The sequence below is a fragment of the Bombus pascuorum genome, chromosome 11 (assembly GCF_905332965.1).
Source record: "Bombus pascuorum chromosome 11, iyBomPasc1.1, whole genome shotgun sequence".
Lineage (NCBI taxonomy): Eukaryota > Metazoa > Arthropoda > Insecta > Hymenoptera > Apidae > Bombus > Bombus pascuorum.
In genome coordinates this window covers 6,265,850-6,281,444 of record NC_083498.1, presented here as the reverse complement: position 1 = coordinate 6,281,444, position 15,595 = coordinate 6,265,850, and the positions used below count along the sequence as shown (strand labels likewise).

The following is a 15,595-nucleotide window of genomic DNA, read 5'->3' as shown; positions in this document are numbered from 1 at the left end:
AGGAAAACTCCACAACTGAGGGATTTCTTTCGGCTTACCCGCACCATTCTTTCGGCCATTCTTTTGGCCAATTGAATAGCATGGCGCCTTTTCCAAGTTACGTCTGAACCGTGGATCGATTCGATGCCCGAAAACTCGTCAAATAAATTATTCCGTCTGATGGCAATACGGGAAGAGGAAACGGACAGAGAAAAGATGTTCTATGGATAAAATCAAGCTCCAAGGGAGCACGTTTAGTTGATTGAATCCGTTCTCGATCCTCATGAAAATTCCATGGGAGCGTACATCGAGAGGTCAACGCGGATACAGGAAAACACGTGGCTCTTAACGAAACCATTTTGAAACCCTTTATCGCTTGCAGCAGAACTATCTTTCTTCCAGTACGATCCCAGTGTCTTTTCTCGCTATTTCTCTTCGAGATATCGGTTACGCTAGACTTCGAAACGATCAACGAATGGTCGACGAACGTCGTTTTCAAGAAACGGTGGAGGGAAAGCAATAACTTTACCAGTTTCCAACGCCATCATAATCGTCCATGGAAGTCTTTCGACGGCACGAGATCGCGGGCTTTGGCCTCTCTATTCTATCTGAGATTAACGATCTGGCCGTGCCAAGAACAGCATCGACCATTAATCGTATTTGTTCAACGGATAGCGATCGATGGTTCAACGTTACAACGAGGAATCGGCTAGAGAAGAGGTGATCGTACGGGGAAATATTAAAGAGAAGAGAAAAACAAAAAGCACGTTTTATGGAATATGGCGAGGGAGCAAACATGTCTAGATAAGCCGATAAACACGGGGCAGACAGAAACCCTTGAGGCTTCTAAGAAAACGCAGTTAAAATCTGATGTACGAGGGGAGACATAAACGTCGCAATAAATTCCTTGCCTATACGCACGGTTAAGGGTAAACAAGCGGCACTGACCCCGCGTCTGTTTTATAGTGTCCCATACGCATCGATAACACACGTTTAACCATTTTGCGTATCGATCTCGCCGCGATGAATAAATGCATTGAGTTCAACCCCTTCTCGTTGCGATCCAGATAAAAGCACGTATACGTCCAGTTTTATCGCACGTTTTACCCTAGAAATTGTTCGAGACCATATAAAACACATTCGGAACTCCTCGTAGACATCCACCCACTGATTCTTCCTACACCTTGTTTTTCTTTTTATTTTCTGGTCATCTGGCTGCTGCTATTTTTTCCTGGAACGTGTTACACGCGATTAACATATTAATAACGCGTAACGTGTAACACGATAGAAACGAAGCAACCCTTTTCTAATTTATCCGGAATGACACACACAGGGGAAGAAATATATATCATCGTATGACAGCGCGTGACAGCTCACGAGAAACTTTTGCATGCAAATGCAGTCGAATTTCTGACTCGGTATCTCACTTTCTCCTCGCTTGTATTTTCTTTATCCGTATCCTATGAGAGAATTCCGATAAGATCTCTCTGGTTGACACGCAGCCAGAATAGGAATTAGGTTTCTACACCGACATTTTCCGAACACTTTCCCTTTTCCTTTTTCTTCTCCCTTCGACTATGTGTCGCCGATACGTACGTTTTATCGTTCCTAAAGGGCGATACATGGATTGAGATCCCCTTTCAAATATTTGTCCAGAAATTTAGATAGAAACATGGTGCCTTTAATGTCAGTGTGTTGAGAAAAACATTTCTTTCGATGATTTTCCTTAATTTCGAACGTATTTCTGTTACTACAATGGCGAATCACAATTGTTGACGCGTGTCGTATAATTTATAGTTGGACCGACTTACTTAGTTGGAAGAATACTACAATATCGCTCATAACTCTACCAAAATCTGATTAGTATGTAATTTAACTAACTTCTGTCAATAGCGTTCTTCAGCTTCAATTCTGACGAGTAGACGTTTAAATTAAACGAGTATTTTCTCTAAAACGAATATTCGATATCGTCATCATGTGTCTTTTCTTTTTTCTTTCTTTTATTCTGAAATGCAACGTCCGATTATGTTTTACAGGTTTATGCTCTTGTCAGTTCACTGCGACATTAATTACTTCTGTCAATCAACTATAAAATTGACTGCATTTAGCTTTTTCGTTTAATAAAAACCAATAATAACATAGAACATACGTTGAAATGGCAAATAAGTTATAGGTCAGTTTAATATCAGCATCGTCGACTCTAAAATAACAAAATAGAACACTTTTAAATAACGACTTAAGGGCGTTAAAGGGTTAAAGATCCAGATTGATTATTTTAATCCTACGCGTGGAGAAATCCGCACGACAGCTTACAAATGTGTAAACAAGTGTAGCAAGAGCTAGGGATGCTTGACGAATTCGAGAAAAAAAAATGTGTAAATTCGTTAGGTTACCAGCAAGTGGTGAGAAAAGCCTCGATAAATCTTCTCATAAACCGATACTTTGGCACGGTTTGCTGGCGCGAAGGTACGCGACTTGCGTGACAGGCGTACACCTACTTCATTACCTGGGCGAATATTTTTTCCAACGTCGGCCACGGCTTCCACACGACCTCTGTGCGCCGAGCGAGGGGAAGAAAGGTCGTTTATAAAAAGCGCGGCTTCTAACGTGTAAGTAATTGCGTACACGCTTCACGGTTAACGCCAGCAATTGGTGTGCGTGCGATCTTACATCTCTAATGGAGACCTGTTTACCTCGGTCACCGAGATCTTGGCCTCGCAGCCCCGACGTGCTGCAAGATCGTCGACAAACCAATGTCCCGGGTTTTTCTCCGTACACATATTTTCTACGCTGTTTTATATCACGCTATTTTAAATACTAAACATAAAATGTTAAAAATAAATGGCTAAAAGTATAAACAAAACGCTTTTAATCAAGAGTGAATCGATCGCGTAATAAGTCTACATTGTTAAATAATACATTCTGTAATTACTGATGGTTGCTGCATTGCGACACGCGTATATACCAGCTCGTCCATGTGTTTGCCATTACTACAAATTCCACGGGAGCATCTCTGATACAATTTTTCATCTCTAACCGCTAATGGCCCATAAGTTATTCAACTGAACCGAACAGCGGTACGCCAAGTACTCACAGTAGAAATAGGCCGGCACTGGTCAGACGTAGCGTTCCGATTTATCTTAGGGCTCCGCTTTCGTTTGTCCGTCGAGCAAATAATCCATCAGACACGTCATTTAGCGACGAGCTCAAGTACGTGGCAAGTAGCTACTAGATCAGAACTAGGATTAGAATACTCTGTGAGTATTTCGAAAAAATCAACCAGTACTAAGATATAAGTGTTTCGAATCTATAGCTTTTATGAGTATTTTGAAAATTGAAAAAAATACTCTCAAATAGAATCGAATATGTTGGTCGAATAGATTCGAGACGTTATGAGCATCTTAACGGGAATTCTTCATTCCCTTAAGGTCATTCTTCTTGGATATCATTGAAAACCGCTATTGTAATTTTGTATAAAATATTCTACGTCAAACGTTGTTTCTAAATAGTTGTAAATGCAAACGATAAAATAAAATAAAACACGGTGCCTTTATCGTTCTTATGACTCGGTTACGCGTACATACTCGTAAGAGTTTCGAGTCATTCCAACGTCGAAGTACTTGTAAGTAGATTTCCGAAACTTGTAAGTCGAACTCCATTTACCCGAACTTCACTTATTGGAATGGAACTTTGGTTCATGTTCGATTGATTGAGCTTTTACGAGTCGAATTCGCTTATTTGCATGCGAGCACCTCTTACGACGAAGGAAAAAATAATAGGAAGTAGCAGAGATTGAACTTCTATTATATGAACTCCAATTACGTACAAACTGTTCGCCCTTTGATAATCCGTCGATTCTCATTCTTAGGTTCAAAAACAGTTTACGAAGATTGTCGAATATTTTTCAATTAGATGCAACGAACGAACCATTACACATTACGAGTAATAACCCAACCCTATGAAATGAAGCTTGTTCATTAGGATTCGATTCATATTTACAAGTGCATATTGAACTTGATCCCGTCACTAACATCCTATCACCAACGTCATTATCAATTTACCAAACTAAGTTATTCTCCTATTAATACGGATAGTCGCTGTTCTAATATATTTTTACGATGGCCCGTGTCACCCCTGTTTTTACCGTTGAGATTACGCCATTTCCGACGCGTAATCCTATGTGTTGTTCACCCTAGCGGGAGGCCACCGTTAGTAAAAAGCGTCGACACGAGTCGTCTCCCCCCATCGGCTACAATAAGCGGATTATCAATCTCTCGAGGATGTCCACAACGATTACGGGGAGTTCTTGTCAGAGGTTTTTTTTTTTTCGTGGATAATATCCGAGCGAGTCTGCATTGACTTTATGATCTATAAATCGTGCCGATATGCTTTCGAGTTGGGTAGCTTCCCATCTTTTTATTGATATTAGACTACAGGTTTCAAAGTTTGCTCTCTCCGAGCAGACTCTAAAGATTCCCGTAAGAGGCTTGCGTCGTGAAGCGAACCGAGCTTTAAGACTTAGTCGCAATATTTCTTCGTAGTCGATAGACTTCATCGCCACCGTATTGGTTCAACTTACCTTTCGTGTAAGTTTAAGGAATCGAAGGGAATGGATTTTTCAAGACAAACGAAAACGCTTCAATTGCTGAACGCTGACCGTTCGTTACCTCCTCGTAGGAAACAAAAAGGGATAGCTAGAGTGTTGGTAACTTGGTGAGGGCGAGCCGGTCGTAAACCAAAGTTTTAACTCGCGACATACGGCGAGCTATGGATGCTCGTTGTCAACCGCAAACGAACGAAGGATAACCACCAAGTTATATTAGATTAAAGTCTAATTGAAAACAAAGACGAAACGGTGTCCGAGCATCCGATATCTACAAGTAAAAAATTGCATTTTAGAATCGTAGCGTACACGACCAGAAAAAATGTATTTCTATAATAAAAAAATTGCCAAAGAAAATTATTTACGAGTTTAAGAAACATTCAAAAGTCTTCGTACACCCCATATAAAAGACACTTTTATCCCAATAAAAAACCTTATAAAGTTCCGCTATAAAATTAGTGTACTCTATGACAAGACAGCTAAGAACTAGTTTATCATTGTTGTTACGTGTCCTTATACATTCTATTTTATACATTCTGTGAATTTTTGTATCCTCAAATCTCCGTTAAATGCATAAAAATTCGCATTCTATTTATCACACGACTTAATTGTTTGAAGTATCAAAGACTGGCAGACAATGACAGTATCTAAAAGACCATGATTTATATAATTTGGCTGACGGTGTGACGCTTCAATGGCGTCGGCTAAAGTGATAGGTGAATCCTCGAGATACCAACGTGGATTTCTTCGACGTGCCGATAATAGGTTGGAGCACACGGCTAAAAGGATTTATCGGGGCTCGTATATCGTTCGCATACGCGACAAAATCGCAGACTAGAGCTTCTTGTTTGGCCCAGGAAGGATTTATGGCTGGGTTTGGCCAAAAGCAGAAAAGGAAATACGCGAGTTACACGGTGGAGGACTAAGCCGAAACAGTAGATCAAAAACGGGATTGACTACGAGGCGAGTAATTCCAGCAAGATCTTTCAATTATCCTCAGCTCCAAGCTCGTAATTTTCATGGAGATCAGTGGAGTTAGGTGATTTCCGCGAATATAGTTTTCACTATGGTTGCGAATGGATCGAATAGGATTCTCGACGTAAAAATTCGGACGTGGATTACGAGAAATATATAGTTTTATACCTACGAGTAAATTTACTGCTCAAACTTTCTGCAGAGAGGAAGTAAAACATGCGAAATCTTTGTTTGAAATAAATTTTATTGGATATCAGAAGAAAATGGTATCGTAAGGTATATTTAAATGTCATATTTGGATATTATCTGAATAAAATATTTGAGAAATGATTATTTGAATAATGTATGATATTATTTGATTAGATATTATCTTGTGATGCCTACGCGTTATTTTACTTGAACAAGCAAATGAATTTTGTAAAAATTATTCTATTATGTCGTTTAGTTATCAGGTAAATGAATTTTTTACTTTGTTTGGTATTTTGTATTTGCATAAATGTTTACCAAAATGATATCTCGAATAATTTCTGACTCTATCGTGGCAGCGCGTGCCAGAAATACCGATTTCTTCGTAGTGTGTCATACACGTAAGCTCAGACACATTATTCAAGGTTAATTGGAATTAGAGCAATTCGGAGTAAATGTTGTAAAATAATTCGCGTCCATATTGTTCACAGCGTGAATGTATGCAAAAGAGGATATTTAAAATTCAAATGAATATTAAAATCCAAATTATTTGTTTTTTTATTCCAGAGAGTTAACTAAAATACAAGTAAAGTTATAACATTCGCTACGTTGTTTCTATAATGAAAATAAAACGAAAAAATTTCTAAAGTAACATTCTATCATTTTTTTATCTCTATTTTAAGTAAAACATTCTCAATCTTGTGCCAAGTATAAAATATAGAGTGCGAGGGGAGAAGCAGAAAAAAAGTAAGGAAATGGTAAAGATCATGCGAGCAAGATACTGCGAGATCGCAAATACTGGATATTCTTAGAAGATTAATGACTCTTATCCGAAGACATTCAATACAAACAAATCGTATTTCCTGTTAGGAAGCGTCCTCTAGCACGATGGACGAAAGAGAAACTTTTCGACGCGTGGAAAAATGCTAGTCGTGCTAAGGTATCGAGTTTTTCTGGCCATTTGCCGCGTATCGATCACGATGAATCTCGTTCATCCGTAAGGATCAAGTTCAACGAAGGCCTTCTTCGTCGCTTGCAGCAACGATATCGAGCGTCCAAGGGTAGCGGACTGTAGATGCCAACGATAATCACTACTAAACGACGAACGTCTGCAAATAGCCAGCTAGCTGCGCGCTAAAGGACCGACCGTAAATAACACATACATCAACAACTTGTACATGTCGGGGAAGAAAAGCAACTACAATATTGTGTGTCTGGTTGTTAACCCGATTCTTTTCAATCCCCTCCATCGAGATTTCATTCGCCCACAGGGCACGAAACAGATGTGGCCGCCGATTCGGGTCACTTCTCGGATCACTTTTTGTTCGTTTCATTTCGACCCGTGCGACGCGGAATATTATAAGAAGCAAAAAATTGATAGAATTGTGTCAAAGGAGCAATTCGATTTTGTTAATTTGACAGAAGGATAATTGGTTGATTGCAATGGATACGACGATAGAAACTACTGATTTGTGGAAATTTATTATAAATGATAACAGTTTAGTAAGTATGGCAATAAGAAACGATGGTGAATATTGTTAGTGAAATAATTAATCGGGTGGAATATTGTATTCAATTAGATTCGTATAAGATAACGATTCATTATGGAATCGTTAACAGGATTCGATAAAATAACCACATATGAAACATGATAGATTATAGCAGAAGAAATATAGTACGTATAATTGAAAGTCCAATGTTACTATCAAAATTAATTAAAGCAGCGGATATTATAAATTTTACTACGACAGTAAAGTTTTCAAGCCAAGATTACAAACCAAATAATGATAATTGTTTAAGGGTAGATTTAATTACTTCATAATGATTTACGGGGTTTGCCTCATTTCTCTGTAAATATTCTAATAAATGAAAATATATTTACAAGGACTAAAATTAACTAATATCGATTTGTATCTATTAATTTTTAATTTTTTGATTACACAAGTTTCTGATTAAAGGACGACCTAATTAAAACCACGTTCGTGCAACCATGTAGCTGTCATTTTGTATCTACATTTACATCTGCGTAATGCACCACTCACTACATATACAGTGGCTAAATATACAAACATACAAGGAATATCTGCACATATCCTTATTTTCCAATGAAGCGTTTTTTCTTTGTCAGCTTTTGCATCTCATTTTTATTCTAGATATGAATATCTTCAATCATGGAAAATCACTACTACACGATACGAAATTTAATATACTTAGACCTAATTAATTAGTGTGCTACTTGGAATATTTCAATTATAGTTGCCGAAAGGAAGGCTGATGTATCCCAATAATTTGTGTATTATGATACCAATGTAACGTGTTATAATAAATAAAAAGCTATACAAATAAATGCTTTTTGTAGTCACTATACCGATAACGATCCAGACGACTTCCCGCTTTTGAAAACTTCTTTCCCAAGTGTTCAGATTTTTCTCCGTCGATTCTTTAACTTGTCACTGGTATCAAGATCGGAGAAAGGGCCGAGGTTGATCGATGAGGGACGTTCTTCCAACGACAGCTACCATTTTCTACGCTATCTATATTACCTCTTACACTTATCTATTTCTACCGAGCGTACTTTGCTACCTACCGAGACTTTATCGAAGCGAATGTTTTAGATATATACAACGTCCTGTCAGCTTGTTAGCGCGAATGAATATGGATTATCCGGACAACAGTGCCATGACAAAGGTGGAAATGTCGTATCGGCAGGTTTCAATCGATCGATTCTTTCCGTCGCTGCAATAGCGTCGAGCGGCGTCGTACAATATTTGCATCGAAGAAACATTGCGGTACAACGTGGCTACGATTTTGCACGTTCGCCCCGATATTCCACAGGGATTGCGGGATATGTTCGTAAATGGAAATAGTTGCTGGCCCGTGTATAACTGTTGTGTTGGGCTCATTCAAGTTTAAGCTTCCGCATAGACAATTACGTTTTAATTAAAATTACCCCGAAATCTGATCGGGTAGCTGCATCATACGTTTGGTTAGGCATGAACATTCGTAGCGGCGCGGTGGCGCCAGAATCCCCGCGGTTGGACCGCATTATCTCTCGAAGGCAATGGCGATTGAGATTTATAATCGTGGAAGATATCGTCGTACGTGAGCGTTCCGCCTGATCATACTGGTTTTCACTCTGTAAAAGGTTAAACGAACAGTGTTTTCGAGTGGGCATCGTATGACCTACGTTTACGAGCCACTCTTTCGAACCTTTTAATTTTTCCAGCGGTAAAAGCCAATTTTCAATACGGCCTTATCGACACATGACCCACGCTGTTGTTCGAAAGCATGCGGTGTTTGTTCATTTTTGATAAAACGTAATATAGTTAAAAAATTAGAATGACTTCAGCTAGCAGAAATGACTTCTTCGCAAGTGACGGTATAAATATGATTTAGAAGACAATTTTGTATTTTTAGATGGAGTACCCAATATTTTGTGCTGGGATTGCTCGATAAGGTTGTGAATTCTAAGAATAAAAATAATGACCCACATCCTTGCTCAAAAATCTTGAGGCAGCTATTACGTTTGCTTCAAAATTTGACAAATGTAAGTGACAGCAAAACGATATGATTAAGTATCATTTAACTTGATACTCTATGTGACAAAGAAAAAAAAGGTGACGCATAAAATACTAATGGAAATAATACAAGCTGATGTAAAGCTTTTAATTTACATGAAATACCGAAGCTTCATTCAAACTAAACAGTATGATACGCTTACCTTAAAACTTACTATCCGTCAGATATTTGTCTTCGTTCATCCTATTATTTACTTTCATTGCGAAATACGTTCATGTGTTTAAAATTACGAAGATATTTCAAAGTAGCAGACAGAGTTGATGAGGCTCTCTCTTACTTGCAATAATTTCCAAGTGCCCAAATACTCGTGGTCGGTAGTGCACTTATGAATTGCACTGTATATCTCAAGCTTTAATCAACTTCCACCTCTATCCGCTGTCCGAAGCGAAATACGGTTCAATTTTCGAAACGATTAGACCCGTTCCAGGTACTCGAAGATACCACCATCGTCGTAAAAAGATGTTACCTATTAAAAGTTCACAGCAGTGGTTCATCCGTGTTTTCACGAAGGCATCACGATACGGTCGTGAGATACGATTCCGGAATAAACTTGGATGCACGGGGCGCGGCACGGCAATTCAATTAAAGGCCCGGAAATAAAAATAGACGACACGGATTTTCTCGTTTCTCGTAGCATCTATGGCGACATCGATTATCGATAAATTCGCCAGCGTAAATTTTCGCGTGGTTTTTTGCTCGCGCGCCTTATCTAATCTCGAGCTCGGCAAATTTTTCTTCGTTTCGCGAGCCGCTGTCTTTGAAAGCCCGCGAAACGCAACAGGTGATATTTTGAGAAACTCGTTAGCGATCTGATCGTGTAATTGTTTGCTTAGAATCTCGCGAGCCAATCGATTCCTCTTTGCTTCGCATTGAGCGAAGACGATCCCTTTTATAGAACTCGCCTTTGGTATCCGACAAAGGAACAAAAGTCTCAGATCTCGACAAGTTCTATGGGTTACTCTCTCATTGATCCTATTTCTTTCATCCTATTTTATTACTCTGGACTCTGGTACATTTACAACGTGCCGCTCTTCAGATATTTCTTCGACTGAATCTCTTTCAGAAGGGATCGTATACGATTGACAGTGACGTTCTATATAAAGTACCGTTGCAATATCACGAGGCAGCATAAAATTTTAGCTTGCACGAAATTCCGCGAGAAGTATTTCTGCTCGCGTATTCGAAATGTCTTCCTAACTCATCGAAACGTATTTCGGATTAGGAATCAACGTATCCGCGATTTCGCGCGACACGACGGACAAAAATAATATCGGTAGAATCTTCCGAATCGATATTTTGGACGCGCACGAATGTAATACGAAACACTTCCCGCCGTGCTATCTGTTTAATTCTCCGTCATCATTAAAGGGAGTAAGACGCTGGCTCAGGAAGAGGGAAGATTTTCCTAGTAGATTTCAACTTCCTGCTAGTTACATTCATAGTAAGACATCGAGGAACACGCTGGCTTCCTTCCAAAATCAGCTCAAAGCGCACGAAAGCTGGAATGGAACGACGCGTTTGGATTCATAGTTGCCGCAGTAATTGTTACAAATTATTCGTGACATTTTTTGCGAAAGAGCAATGGCGTTTTCGAAGAACTGCCTTTGACCGCGCCTTTTACCATTCCAGTTATCCGATTCACGCTTCGACGATCAACGCTTCTTTCCCTAATTTATTCGAGCTTCTTCGACTGGTGTGGTTCCATATCGATTAAACGACCATCGCAGACCGCGCATTCGACTTCATCCCTCTCGTGAATCCGCTTTCTCAGCGCGACGATTGCGTTCCTACTCCGACTGATTTCGTTTCCCGGAGAAATTCTCGAGAACGTATTCCAATTCAATTCTCCTTTTGCTTCTATAGCCAGCACGGCGTTTCCCGCTATTTCCATGATTTCGGTATAGGCATCATAGATGCTTCTCCTTCTTCGTGCAACTTCATCCTCGAGCAAAGTGGAAGACAAATACAAGCTATAGGTATACAGTGGAAGCAGCCACCAGGCGGCCAATCCTTTTGGGACGTTCTCGAGTTTTCCTCGACGTACTTTTAAACAGAACTTAAGGCAAGATCCAACTTCGAACTTTGAAACTTAACAACCCTCTCTCGATCGAGAATTTCTACAAACTCCCCATCTCAATTATATAGACGTACAATAATTATTAGGACATCTTTATATAAAATCTAACGATTGATATAAACTAACAAGGAAACAATTAACGAGTTTACGTTCATACAAGATAATGATGCAAGAATTCGTAACATCTATTCACACGAGTTACGAGATGAACATAACGTATCAACAATTACACATGTTGGTTCTCAGCGTCCCCTAACTTATCAGGCTGAAAAAGTTTCGTATAAAACAGATGGACGAATAAACAACGATGAAAAGACAAAGAACAGATATAAAAGAGAGTCGATAGGATTATAAGTTTGAAGTGTAAACTTTTTTTATACTTTCGATGAGTCTCTCGCGGGGAAACAATACTTCTCTGGCTACAAATTACGAGAGATCTTATTCCCAAGTTGCAATTTATCTCGACGAGACGAAACGTTCTTTTGACCACGCCACTATCTTTGATCTATTGAGAAAGAGACAGGAATACCTTGTTTCAAGCAACGTCGTTCAATTAGAGAAGGTCGACAGCCATTGATTCACGTTTCCACCAATTTCTCATGCTGTCCCGAACACGAGTTTTAATCAACTCTAAGTAATTTCGGCAGGTCGATTTAATATACATATGTAGTTGACTTTGAAGCACTTACACCCACATATGATCACGTTTTATGATAAATATATTAAATTGAATGAGACTGGAACTAGTGTGTTAAAGATTATGTATTTTTAAAGGGGTGTTTTGAACGCGTGAAAATATGAATATTCTTTAGAAATTTATTTTGGAACAACTATTCAGTGAGTAGATTTCATTCTTTATCACAAAAAGGATACTATTTAAATATATTATTTAAAAAATATATTACATTATCAAAAAAATTGTTGAATTCATAAATTAATAAATAAATTGATTTTCAGGGATCGGTACAATGCTTATAGGTATAGTTGCACTATCGACATGATTTTGGTTCACGGATTTTGGCTGTCCGATTTAAAAAAAAGAATGGAATATTAATGAAGAATAATGCATACGTCAATGCATGTTGAGGGTATTTTTATGTTTAAAAAAAGTGACAGAATTAAGCAATCTGAAACGAGAAAGTGACATTTTACGTGCAAAGTACCACCTTTTTTTAGTGAATAAAAACGCGGAAAATAAAAAGATAAAAAAAAAAAAATAACTTGTCGAAGATAGTTTTATGAGCTCCGTGTATACCACTGAAAGATTATTGAAAATTGTTAGTTATCGGGTCAATGGACTTCAAAATTGAGTTTCGAGAAAAATGGGAAAGGCAAATGTGTTTCAACGAAACACTGATCGTGCAATTTGGGCTGTAATTGACAATTTCCAGAATTTCCCAATGGAATTTTCACAGAATATATCACGAAATATACACTTGTACTAAATATCTTGTAATTTCTATATATATTCAGATTTATTGTAAAATGTGCCAATGTAATTATGATAGTCAAGTGTCACTACAATGCTAATGAAATTTCGTACTCTTTCCTGTAATACCGATAATGCAATTAATAAAAAGTATTTACAAGTATTCGAGTAGTTTTATGAGCCAGTATATACGAATAAACAAAAGTTTCTAATAAACACAAGTTGCCCCTGTCGTTGAACGAAGATAAGTTCTATCGTTTATCGTATTCGTACCATTTCGCGAGAATATTTTCCACAGCTCATCTACGATGCTTCACCAGTAATATCGCTCGAAATATCTCGTCTCGAATTTTTGCAGATGCCAGAACCAATTGGTAATGAATATTTTAATTAGCGGATTTTGCCGATACTCTGCAAGAAACGCTGTTCGTCAGCACGATTCTGAATTTTACGATCGTATTCCTTTGTCATTATATACGATTCTCTATGTGCCATATTTTTGGCCTTTCCTAGTCGAATTTCAGATTTTATCCTCGTTATCTAATCGTATTTGTGCTACAGTCTCTGCAGACATCTCTTGCTTGCATTATGCGAAAAGGCTGTCGTTTAGATAGACGACGATGTTGGCGTCAGATAACTCGTTTCATATGCTATCGATGAACGTAGTGCGCCACGAAGGACGTATACCGCGAATTCTATGCAACATCGAGATTCACAGAATTGGTACGGGCACCATCAGTAGATAGATCTTCGTGTTTCGATTCCAATGAACGTACTACGTTTGCGACTAAACTATAACGCCAACGACACGTACACTCCCCGTTTACAAGTAAGGACGGTTGCTTATTTCTAAGATGATCTGCTTTAATTATAAAATGACAAGAGGTACCGTCGATAATTAATGATTGGTAATCGTCGAAAGGATGCATTTATGAAAAATTTGGAGACGCGAAAATGTACATGATACGCAAAAATACATTAAGTTTCGAAAGTAAAGTACGTGTCATAATATTTAATGAGTGAAACAGATCTCTGGTTGGATTCTACCTCTTCAATCATGTTAACGAAAATGTTAGTTTACGCAAATATACGGAATCTATCGATTACGTTCTGCACTGTTATTTTATTATTACCAGCTGATAAACTTGTTTTTAAAAGACCAACACGCGTACGATAAGATATTAACACGTGCAAGAATGAAATGAGTTACGAACTGTTTTTCATCTCCAGACTATTTAATGTCTAAAATATAAATTAGATACGTAAGAAAAGTTTTTCTAAAGTCATGAAATTTATTATTTCTTCGATCCAAAAGAAGATGCTACATATTATTTTTCATCGTAACTTTCTCATTAACCCATATATTTTACTATCATAGCCATGTACTATTGTTATAAATCGACTAAAGCCTGCGAATACTTATGAATAGTAATGTACATGCAACTCCAAATACGTAATCCGAAATCGACCAATTTTCGTAGTTCATGAATTCCTAAAACCCCGTTCTATTTCCGTGAACAAAAACGACTGCGCTTTGAGAATGTCCTAGAGCTTCAGGGCTGTTAATACGCGTATCGATGATCGGGTAATTTCTTATGCAAGGTCTATCCCAAGGAAGTCTACCCCAAGCTCGGTTCATTAATTTTGCAGGAAGTTGAGAAAGTAAAGAGCCAAAGACTTGAGAAAGGACTAGCTTCAATACATAACTTAATTTTCAAGTATCTTCGTTTCGCTCACTTCTCTAAAAAAATGTCATCCCATTGATTTTCATTAAGATCACACGTTTCAATTGTCGCTTGAACTTTTCTCCTGCTTTCCTGAATTACGCTCATGCATGTAACGATATTCGATGTATCGAGACCTCAAATCAGCGTGGCAAAAAGCTTCGAACGTTTAGAACGTGACAAGCAAAGGTTCCTCGATAGTGTCTCATTCAGGCGTGTGACACAATTAAAATAATGGTGATATGTCACGTTTATCGACCAGTATTCTCTGGCTCGCGCGTAATTTAACATAAAAATAACGAAAAATAAGGTGAAACGATTCAAAGCATAAACGTGACCGAGCATAGAGACAACCAATTTCTGCCAAGAGAAATCGGATAGTTTCTCTTTGATTCTTTTATTTCGCTATTTTACTACCGCTATTTTTTTTCTTTTTTATATCTTTCAAATATCGTGGCTTTTACGTTCCGAACATTAAAAGACATGTTAAATATTTCGAGAGAAGCAGGTTAAGATGCTGGTATGCTTGAAGGCAGCGATATAGTAACGTTTTAAGGTGAAACGTTAAGTAGAGTCAGCAATTGGCGGACTGAAAACCATGGTTGCGTAGGATAAGATTTTGAGAACGTATTTCAATCTTGATGTTTGTATCATCCCTCTATTTCCATAATTAATTACATTATAATTTTTCTCTCTGCTGTAATAACAGATTTATGATTTGATAAAATACATAGAATTTCTTTCCTCCTTGTAGATACTCTTAGCAAGTACGTAGTTATTTAAAAATAAACTTCTTCTTTTTTGATATAGTTAATGACTGATTATATGACAAAATTGAACGGCTGAAATTGATAAAATTTGAAATAGATATAGAAGTTGCAAGATATTTAGACTTTTATATAATTTTGATGTACTTTTAATGGAAAATTACTATACAGCATGAATAGTAGTCTTAATCATACAGTTAAAGATGGTCTCACTATATTGTGTCTTATTGATATAGTAAATAATCGTCTGTTAAAATATCAATGATCTTTGCAAAG

The 15,595-nt window shown here is 37.8% G+C and overlaps 1 protein-coding gene across 3 annotated transcripts in view; it reads left to right on the top strand.

Annotated features, from left to right (window-relative positions):
• Window positions 1-15,595, top strand: part of LOC132912047 (dopamine receptor 2) — a 79,103-nt gene that overhangs the window by 7,138 nt on the left and 56,370 nt on the right. The gene's annotated exons all lie outside the window — the stretch shown is intronic.